This window comes from Bos taurus, chromosome 1, assembly GCF_002263795.3.
Source record: "Bos taurus isolate L1 Dominette 01449 registration number 42190680 breed Hereford chromosome 1, ARS-UCD2.0, whole genome shotgun sequence".
Lineage (NCBI taxonomy): Eukaryota > Metazoa > Chordata > Mammalia > Artiodactyla > Bovidae > Bos > Bos taurus.
In genome coordinates, this window is record NC_037328.1 from 147,832,494 (window position 1) to 147,843,988 (window position 11,495).

Consider the following 11,495-nt stretch of genomic DNA (forward strand, 5'->3'; position numbering starts at 1 on the left):
TATTTATTTCCTTCTACTAACCCTGGGGTTCTTCATTTCTTCCTTTTCTAGTTGCTTTAGGTGTAGAGTTAGGTTATTTATTTGACTTTTTTCTTGTTTCTTGAGGTATGCCTGTATTGCTATGAACTTTCCCCTTAGCACTGCTTTTACAGTGTCCCATAGGTTTTGGGTTGTTGTGTTTTCATTTTCATTCATTTCTATGCATATTTTGATTTCTTTTTTGATTTCTTCTGTGATTTGTTGGTTATTCAGCAGTGTGTTGCTCAGCCTCCATATATTGGAATTTTTCATAGTTTTTCTCCTGTAATTGAGATCTAATCTTACTGCATTGTAGTCAGAAAAGATGCTTGGAATGATTTCTATTTTTTTGAATTTACCAAGGCTAGACTTATGGCCCAGGATGTGATCTATCCTGGAGAAGATTCCGTGTGCACTTGAGAAAAAGGTGAAATTCATTGTTTTGGGGTGAAATGTCCTATAGATATCAATTAGGTCTAACTGGTCTATTGTATCATTTAAAGTTTGTGTTTCTTTGTTAATTTTCTGTTTAGTTGATCTATCCATAGGTGTGAGTGGGGTATTAAAGTCTCCCACTATTATTGTGTTATTGTTAATTTCCCCTTTCATACTTGTTAGCATTTGTCTTACATATTGCAGTGCTCCTATGTTGGGTGCATATATATTTATAATTGTTATATCTTCTTCTTGGATTGATCCTATGATCATTATGTAGTGTCCTTCTTTGTCTCTTTTTACAGCCTTTGTTTTAAAGTCTATTTTATCTGATATGAGTATTGCTATTCATGCTTTTTTTGATCTCTATTTGCATGGAATATCTTTTTCCAGCTCTTCAATTTCGGTCTGTATGTGTCCCTTGTTTTGAGGTGGGTCTCTTGTAGGCAACATATATAGGGATCTTGTTTTTGTATCCATTCAGCCAGTCTTTGTCTTTTGGTTGGGGCATTCAACCCATTTACGTTTAAGGTAATTATTGATAAGTATGATTCCGTTGCCATTCACTTTATTGTTTTGGGTTCGAGTTCATACACCGTTTTTGTGTCTCCTGTCTAGAGAATATCCTTTAGCATTTATTTGAGAGCTGGTTTGGTGGTGCTGAATTCTCTCAGCTTTTGCTTGTCTGTAAAGCTTTTGATTTCTCCTTCATATTTGAATGAGATCCTTGCTGGCTACAGTAATCTGAGCTGTAGGTTATTTTCTTTCATCACTTTAAGTATGTCTTGCCATTCCCTCCTGGCCTGAAGAGTTTCTATTGAAAGATAAGCTGTTATCCTTATGGGAGTCCCCTTGTGTGTTATTTGTTGTTTTTCCCAGAATTGATGCTTTTTAATTGTGGTGTTGGAGAAGACTTTTGGGAGTCCCTTGGATGGCAAGGAGATCAAACCAGTCCACCCTAAAGAAAATTAACCCTGAATATTCATTGGAAGGACTGATGCAGAAGCTGAAGCTGCAATACTTTGGCCACTTGATGTGAAGAACTGACTCATTGGAAAAGACCCTGGTGCTGGGAAAGATTGAAGGCAGGAGGAGAAGGGGACGACAGAGGATGACATGATTGGATGGCATCACTGATTCAGTGGACATGAGTTTGAGTAAACTCCGGGAGATGGTGATGGACAGAGAAGACTGGTGTGCTCAGATGCAACTGAACTACAACAACAGCAATGTAGAATAAGCAAGTGATTCTTTATGGACATATATTTTCCCATTGAATATCTTGATGTGGCAAGGAAAAGGGTCTAGCATCAATGACTTTTAACCTTGGTAATTCTGACAATGAGGATGTGATTAAAAGATGATGTCAAGTAAAATAAGAACAGAAAGCTTGAGAATCTTTGAGCTGTTCAATCAACATCATTTCTAGAAGAGGTTAATCTATTCTGAAGTTTCCTGTGACTGTTACCATGAATTTGTAGAAGGTAAAATTTTCATCATTTTTATTCATTCAAAGAAATTTTTAAATTTCTTAAATGCAAATTACAGATGTTTGGCCACTTTTTGCATTCTAATTTCATTGAACCAAAGCTATGGTTCAGTGGAAAAAAAAAATCACTAGTTGTTAAGTTTTTTAATGAATATTTTACTCTTAATATTAGGTATAGTTAGAATAAGCTAATCATAGATTTTATTTGATAGTTATGACATCATAAGTCGGAAAGACTCATATACTTCAATAATTTGGGGCAAAAGATGTAAGAAAATTTTTTGAGAATATTAGAGAAGCAAAGCATTGTATGTGGTTACGTGCTTCACATACACCCCTTCAAAGCTCTTATTTCCTAACCTCCTTTTTTATAATCCAAACTTCAGGTGTAAAAAACAAATGCAGTTTTCAACCAGACCTTTTTTTCCCAAATATTTTCTTAAAGTGAAAAAATCAATAATACATACCCACTTTACCTGCTCACAACTCCCTCTTCTCTTCTAATATCTTTTCAGCCTTCTACAACTTGATCAACACTTGCCATTAATAAATTTTGAAAGTAAGAAAAGTTAATGATGACCAATTCAAATGAGAATCCTAGTGGGAAAACCATTGTGATTCTTTATCAGAAAACTCTAAATTGTCATCTGAACTGACTTCAATATTTTAAACTAAATAACAGTACACTTTCTCATGAGATGACATTTTACAACAAGAATGAATGAAAAGAAATTTACTCTGAAATATGAGAAGTTGCTTCTTATTTTGTACTGGGGGAATTTGTGATGCTATTGAGGGGTATGAAACCCTTGTCTGAAAAATAACTTGAACTAGTTTCCATAGAAATCACTGCTTTGGGAATTTGACAAATTTAATTTAAAACAAGCTCATGGCTTAATCTATGTGCAAACTTATACCTTTCCTTGAATTGCCATTTTTCTAAAGCTCTTGTTTGAAGATGAGTCCCTGTTAAGAAATGCAACCTCCCTCTCAATCCACAGGGGATATGCAATAACTATGATGCATGGGCCTTTGTTTAAGACAGCTTTGCCATGACCTACCTGGCATATCCCTTAACCTCTCCAAACTCAGCCTCCTCATCTGTGAGATGTCTGTAAAAATAATGATTTCACTGAGTTGTCATGAGGATGAAATGAGATATATACAAAGTGGCCATTGTATAGAAGGTACTCTGTAAGCGTTAGCTTCTCCCCTGCATTTACATGTATATGTTAGCAAGGTTATGTAATAACAGATGTGTGAACAAGACTGGAATTTCCAGTTCTTATTTACAGATCTCAATTCATGTTTAATAATTAACATTAATACACACAAGTTCAAGGAGATTAAAATAACTTATGAACACAGCCAGACATCTTACACCCTCATGCTTTCAATGTGTTGTAAAATGTCCTTGAGCTTTTTCAGTGTCTTTGAATGCTGTGTTCTTCGATCTCACTTTTCCTCCAGGCACCACTGGGGGTCTCACCTGCCAGTCTCCTCATGAGCCCCTCTAGTCGGCTCCACAGTCTACAAAGTCCCCAGGAACGCCAGGGAATTTCACTCAATCAGAGCATCTTCATCAGCACACTACTCGAGAGCTCCTGGCACAAATGAAAATGGATAAATGTTTATAACTGTCATCTGTTCTCTACTGGACATATAGGATACAGTCCTTGAGCATTTTACTACATCAAGACTGTAACATAATGTGTTGTAAGTAAGGAAGATATTCATTGTTTGGCGATTGCCCTGCATGTGATATTCAGATTCTCAAAGCCTTGAATGACAGCAAATGTCTATGATCCCCCAGTGAGAGGTGATGAGAGATATTAACTATATCAGATCAGATCAGATCAGATCAGTCACTCAGTCGTGTCTGACTCTTTGCAACCCCATGAATCGCAGCACGCCAGGCCTCCCTGTCCATCACCAAGTCCTGGAGTTCACTCAAACTCACGTCCACTGGGTCAGTGATGCCATCCAGCCATCTCATCCTCTGTCGTCCCCTTCTCCTCTTGCCCCCAATCCCTCCCAGCATCAGAGTCTTTTCCAATGAGTCAACTCTTCATATAGCAGATGCCAAAATCACTTCTCTTGGCATCCAATGATACCTACAGCAGCTTAGAGCAAAGAGCACTAGGTTGGGAGTTCAACCTGGTATGTTTCAGAACCTCAGATGTGTGTCCTGAAAAAGGAATAGTAAAGACTCTTCCAGCACTATCATTTAAGAATCAAACTTGTTGTGGTTCAGTCGCTAAGTCATGTTCAACTCTTTATGACCTCCACTGACTATAGCACACCAGGTTTCACTGTCTGTCACCATTTCTCAGAGTTTGCTCAAACTCATGTTCATTGAGCTGGTGATGCCATCCAACCATCTCATCCTCTGTCGTCCCCTTTTCTTCTTGCCTTCAATCTTTCCCAACATCAGGGTCTTTTCCAATGAGGCAACTCTTCGCATCAGGTGGACAAAGTACTGGACTTTCAGCTTCAGCGTCAGTCCTTCCGATGAATATTCAGGGTTGATTTCCTTTAGGATTGACTGGTTTGATCTCCTTGCTGTCCAATGGACTCTCAAGAGTCTTCTCCAACACCACAGTTCCAAAGCATCAATCCTTCTGTACTCAGCCTTCTTTGCAGTCCAAATCTCACATCCATACATGACTAAAGGGACCTTTGTTGGCAAAGTGATGTCTCTACTTTTTAATACGCTGTCTAGGTTTACCATAGAAGGAGGAAGCGTCTTCTAACATGAATGCAGTCACTATCCACAGTGATTTTGGAGCCTAAGAAGATAGTCTGTCACTGTTTCCATTTTTTCCCCATCTATTTGCCATGAAGTGATGGGAACAGATGCTATAATCTTCATTTTTTGAATGTTGAATTTTAGCCCAGCTTTTTCACCTCTTCTCTTTCACCTTCACCTACAGGCGCTTTAGTTCCTCTTCGCTTTCTGCTATAAGGGTGGTGTTACCTGCATATCTGAGGCTATTGATATATCTCCTGGCAATCTTGATGCCAGCTTGTGAGTTATCCAGCCTGGCATGTCACATGATGTACTCTGAATAGAAATTAAATAAGCAGGGTGACAATATACAGCCTTGGCATACTCTTTTTCCCAATTTTGAACCAGTCCATTTTTCCATGTCTGGTTCTAACTGTTGCTTCTTGGTCTGCATACCAGTTCCTCAGAAGGCAGGTAATGTGGTCTGGTATTTCCGTCTCTTTAAGAATTTTCCACAGTTTTTTTGTGATCTACACAGTCAAAGGCTTTTAGTGTAGCTAATGAAGGATATGTTTTTTCTGGAATTCTCTTGCTCTTTCTATGATCCAATGGATGTTGGCAATTTGTTCTGGTTCTTCTGCCTTTTCTAAACCTAGCTTGTACATCTGGAAGTTCTCAGCTCATGTACTGTTGAAGCCTAGCTTGAAGGATTTTGAGCATTACCTTGCTAGCATGTGAAATGAGTGCACAAATAAGGCAAATAAATTGTTGACTCTATAAAGCACTGCACACCTAAGTTATTGGGGTCATCTTTGTTTAGCTTATAAGAAGTGGACTTAAATCATTTCCAGAAATTCTCAATTTTTCCATTTTCAATGCAATGACAATCCTTTTTTTTTTTTCCTGTTACCTTCCTCCATTTGGTGCAAACTCTAAAAAATCATCCTTGACACAACAACACTATTTAAGGAGATTTTTCAGATCAGTGCGCCAAGACCCACAGAAATCAAAGTCCTGTGCGCTGATTCACAGACTAATAAATCCTATCATTTTACACTCTGCACTTATAAATTTCAGTTAGGAATTTTGCTATTCTATCTCTCTTTATTTTCCACAGGGAACGTGCTGTTGCTGTTGAATGGTGTTATTGGGTTTTACTCCATAAAGAGATTCTAGACTTTGTAACTAAGCAAATTTGTCATCAATCATGAAACTGAGAACTTAGCTGTCGAATCCTCCATGCTCTTCGCTTTTAAAATAAAATTTAAACAACCATCAAGCCTATTTATTGGCATCCTTACCTGATGAATTAAAGAACCATTAGTGGCTTGAAGGGCAGAAGTGTAGGTGGTGCTAAAGCATGACATGTATGATGTATTTGACATTTAAGCAACTCTCACTGCTGCCTGTCAGTTACTTCAGCTAAAGCATCACTCACATCCATGTGGGCACCTAGACACAGGGGGATAGTCTCAGGAAATGCCACTTCCATGGTCCATTGATGGGTTGGAACATGAAAGCAGGACCTTAAACAAGTGACTATTAGGAGAATTCTCTCTCAACTCTAGAAATAATTTTAAGATTGGATGCCATTTTTACAGAAAACAAAATATGACACCAAGCCAGTTCCAGTACTTTGAGATGTCCAAATTAGTCAAACCCATGAAATATGCACATTTGTGTACCAGAGAGAGAATATGATTATGTGTCCATGTATTTGGCTTGATTATACATGAAACAGATGTATGTTTGTATATTACATAGATTCACATTTAGGCATATATAAATATTCCAGTAACAACTAAAGCAAATATTTTTAAAAATTAGCTCCAAAATAACTTAATGACAGTAAGAAAGGAAATATAGCCAATTCTCCGTAATTCACGTTAATTGTTTTAAAACACAAAATGGATACTTTTTATCAAATTCCGATTTTGCTTCATAATACAATATGTAATGATTTTGGAATGTATTTGTTTGTGCTAAAACTTTCCACTCTGGACAGACAGACAGCAGCTAATTCAGGAGCTACAAGAAGTACCCCAAGAATGAGTCAAACAATATTATTTACTAAGTGCCTGGAATTTTAAAACCTTGAAAATCAAAACATCCCCATTTTCCTGATGAGAAAACTGAGTCCAAGGCATGGTGGTCACAACTAGAATCCCAATCTGGACTATCCTAAAACCCAAACTTCCTAAAATTATCACATTTTTAAAAACTTTTATTTAATAAGCTCTTAGCATCACCATGGGCTTCTCTGGTGGCTCAGATGGTAAAGAATCCACCTGCAAACCCAGAAGGCCTGGGTTTAATCCCTGGGTTAGAAAGATCCCCTGGAGGAGGAAATGGCAACTCACTCCAGTGTTCTTGCCTGGAGAATCCCATGGACAGAGGAGCCTTGTGGACTACAGTCCATGGGGGTCACAAAAAGTTGGACGTGACTGAATGACTAACACTTCTCTAGCATAACCATTTACCTGGCCTGCTGTAAATGGTTTTGTACTTATAGCTCATTTAATTTGGTACCCTAAAGCAGATGGTGATTGCAGCCATGAAATTAAAAGATGCTTACTCCTTGGAAGAAAAGTTAGGTAGCATATTCAAAAGCAGAGACATTACTTTGCCAACAAAGGTCCGTCTAGTCAAGGCTATGGTTTTTCCAGTAGTCATGTAAAGATGTGAGAGTTGGACTGTGAAGAAAGCTGAGCGTGAAGAATTGATGCTTTTGAACTGTGGTGTTGGAGAAGGCTCTTGAGAGTCCCTTGGACTGCAAGGAGATCCAACCAGTCCATCCTAAAGGAGATCAGTCCTGGGCGTTCATTGGTAGGACTGATGCTAAAGCTGAAACTCCAGTACTTTGGCCACCTCATGCGAAGAGTTGACTCATTGGAAAAGACTCTGATGCTGGAAGGGATTGGGGGCAGGAGGAGAAGGGGACGCCAGAGGATGAGATGGCTGGATGGCATCACCAACTCGATGGACGTGAGTTGACTGAACTCTGGGAGTTGGTGATGGACAGGGAGGCCTGGAGTGCTGCCATTCACAGGGTCGCAAAGAGTCAGACACAACTGAGCGACTGAACTGAACTGAACTGAACTGAAAGTAGTAGAACAGATATCACTATTAGCTTCACTGTGCTGATGAGGAAACAGACCAGAGAACTGGACAACTCACTGAAAGCTGACAGTTAAACAGAGGTGGAAGAAGATGGGGTGAATCTGGCTCTGGGATGCCTGGAGCTTATACAATCTGGGGGACTCTCTTTAAGACAAAGAATACAAAATTGGGCATGAGTGGAAGAAAAATCGCAACAAATTATCAGAGATTGGAGATTGGGGGCTTTTCTGAGGAGACACCAAAGTCATTGTACTAGAAATGCTTCCTGATCATGTCTGTCTCCTGCCCCAAGGAAAACATTCTAGCTCCCTGCACTCAGAGCTCACAGGGCTACATGAGTGGCAGGCTTGAGCACTGAGCTTCTTAATCTTCCTCTTGACTCCAGATTTGCTGACAGTCAATTCTGAGCTGGGTGGGGGGGTGGCATCTGGCAGTTGTGCTATGCACAGCCCCCTCAGTGTTCTACCTGAATTTTAACTTGGTCACTGTGTCTATTATCACAGTACATCATAGTACATGAACCGTGAACTTTCAGATGTTCAAGCTGGATTTGTAAAAAGCAGAAGAACCAGAGATCAAATTGTCAACATCTGTTGGATCATTGAAAAAGCAAAAGAGTTCCAGAAAAACAGCTACTTTGGCTTTATTGACTACACCAAAGCCTTTGTGTGGATCACAACAAGCTGCGGAAAATTCTTCAAGAGATGGGAATACCAGACCACCTGACCTGCCTCCTGAGAAATCTCTATGCAGGTCTAGAAGCAACAGTTAAAACTGGACATGGAACAACAGACTGGGTCCAAATCGGGAAAGGAGTACATCAGGGCTGTATATTGTCACCCTGTTTATTTAACCTATATGCAAAGTACATCATGTGAAAAGGTGGACTGGATGAAGAACAAGCTGGAATCAAAACTGCCTGGAGAAATATCAATAACGTGAGATACAAAGATGGCACCACCCTTATGAGAGTAAGCGGAGAAGAACTAAAGAGCCTCTTGATGAAAGTGAAAGAAGAGAGTGAAAAAGTTGGCTTAAAACTCAGCATTCAGAAAACTAAGATCACGGCATTTGGTCCCATCAGTTCATGGCAAATAGATGGGGAAACAATGGAAACAGTGACAGACTTTATTTTTTTGGACTCTAAAATCACTGTAGATGGTGACTGCAGCCATGAAATTAAAAGACACATGTTCCTTGGAAGAAAAGCTATGACCAACCTAGACAGCATATTGAAAAGCAGAGACATTACTTTGTCAACAAAGGTCCGTCTAGTCAAAGCTTTGTTTTTTCCAGTAGTCATGTATGGATGTGAGAGTTGGACTATAAAGAAAGCTGAGCGCCAAAAAATTGATTCTTTTGAACTATTGTGTTGGAGAAGACTCTTGAGAGTCCCCTGGACTGCAAGGAGATCAAACCAGTCCATCTTAAAGGAAATCAGTCCTGAATATTCATTGGTAGGACTGATGCTGAAGCTGAAACTCCAATATTTGACTACCTGATGCAAAGAACTGACTCACTGGAAAAGACCCTAATGCTGGGAAATATTGAAGGTGGGAGAAGAAGGGGACGACAGAGGATGAGATGGTTGGATGGCATCACTGACTTGAAGGACATGAGTTTGAGTGAACTCCAGGAGTTGGTGATGGACAGGGAGGCCTGGCCTGCTGCAGTCCATGGGGTCGCAAAGAGTCAGACATGATTGAGAGACTGAACTGAATTGTGTATATTATGTTCTTGAACTCCACTTAGACTTTGCTTGAACTTGGACATCCCCATAATCTTTCTCAGCCTCTCTGGCCATGATCAAGTCCTATGGTCATTTCTCTCTCCTGGTGTTCCAGATTAGTGTTGTCCAAATGCCAGGTTGTCACTCATCAGCAAAATCTGACAGATGTAAAGGGAAAGAGAAAGAGATAAATCCACTATCCTAGGTGGAGATTTAATGCCTCTCTCTCAGTAGGTAATGAGCTTCCCCAATGGCTCAGCGGGTAAAGAATCCACCTGCAATGCAGGAGACACAGGAGATGCAAGTTTGATTCCTGCCTCAGGAGGGAATATCTCCTGGAGAAGGAAATAGCAACCCACTCCAGTATTCTTGCCTGGAAAACCTCATGGACAGAGGAGACTGGTAGGCTTCAGTCTAAAGGGTAGTGAAGAGCTGGATACAACTGAGCAACTAAGCCACACAGTATTACCTACTAGAAATAGACAAAAGTAAAAGTCAGTAAAAGTAAAAATAAATAACCTGCCAAACAATTTGATTTAGCCAACCACAATAATAACTATAAAACTTCTGAACAAACATTCTTTCAGGTGCGCATGAATCACCAAGAGATGTCAGTAAATTGCTGAGAATAATTTCTAAGGACAATGGAATTGAATCATAACCAATAGCACTAAGATAACTAGAAAGCCTTCAAATACTTGGAAATTTAGCACACTGCTACATAATCTATAGATCAAAAGAAGTCAGATATTAGGAAATCTTCAGGGGATATATCACACCCTCCATTACTGCAAAATAAATGTATTTCCCACCACATGTGTAAATGTGGAGAGAAAATATATTTTTTAAGCTTTTCCTCATTCATGTCATATTCCATGAGCAATTAACTCTCAAGCTACTGTGATAGTAACTTCCAGCTAGTGTATACCTCTAGTGATTTTAAAAGACTAGAATAAAACTTTATATTTAGAAAAATATAGAACTTGTAAAATATAAAAATAGTAAGCAGGGAGTAAGGCACTTCTCATGCAGTGGCTTTTCTATCAACTCTATCTGAATTCAGGTGCATTCACTGTAGAGAATTTAAAATCTGCATGCACTCATACAGCTGGGAATCCCCAATGGCTCAGTGGTAAAGAATCCACCTGCAATGCAGGAGACATGGATTCGATCCCTGGGTCAGGAATATCCCTTGGAGTAGGAAATGGCAATCCACTCTAGTATTCTAGCCTGGAAAATCCCATGGATACAGCAGCCTGGTGGATTACAGTCTTTGGGGTCGCTGGAGTTAGACACAACTGAGCGACTAAAGACAATAACTCATACAACTAACTCAGTATCAGAAAACAAAAAATGTAGGCAGAAGACCGGAAGAGACATTTTTCCAAAGGAGACATACAGATGGCTAACAGGCATGTGAAAAGATGCTCAACACTGCTAACTATTAGAGAAATGCAAATCAAACAAGGAATGAGATATCATCTCACACCTGTCAGAATAGCTCTCATTAAAAAGATAAGAAATAACAAAATACTGATGAGGATGTGGAGAAAAGGGAACACTTCTACACTGTTGGTGGGAATGTAATTTGCAGCGGTCGCTAAGAAAAACAGTACGGAACTTTCTCAAAAGACTAAAAATAAAAAATATGATTCAGCAGTTCCATTCCTGGGCATATATCCAGAAAAACAAAAGCACAAATTCAAAAAGATACATGTGTCTTAATATTCATAGTAGTGCTACTTACAATAGCAATGATGTGGAGAAGCTGCGAGAGTGCCTATCAACAGCTGGAGGGATAAAGAAAATTATATGTGTATATATATATATATATATATATATATATATATACACACACACACACATATATATATGGCAAATTAGATACATGGGATTAAGAGACACTAATTACTATGTATAAAATAGATAAGCAACAAGAATATATTGTAAAGCACAGGGAATTATGGCCATTATCA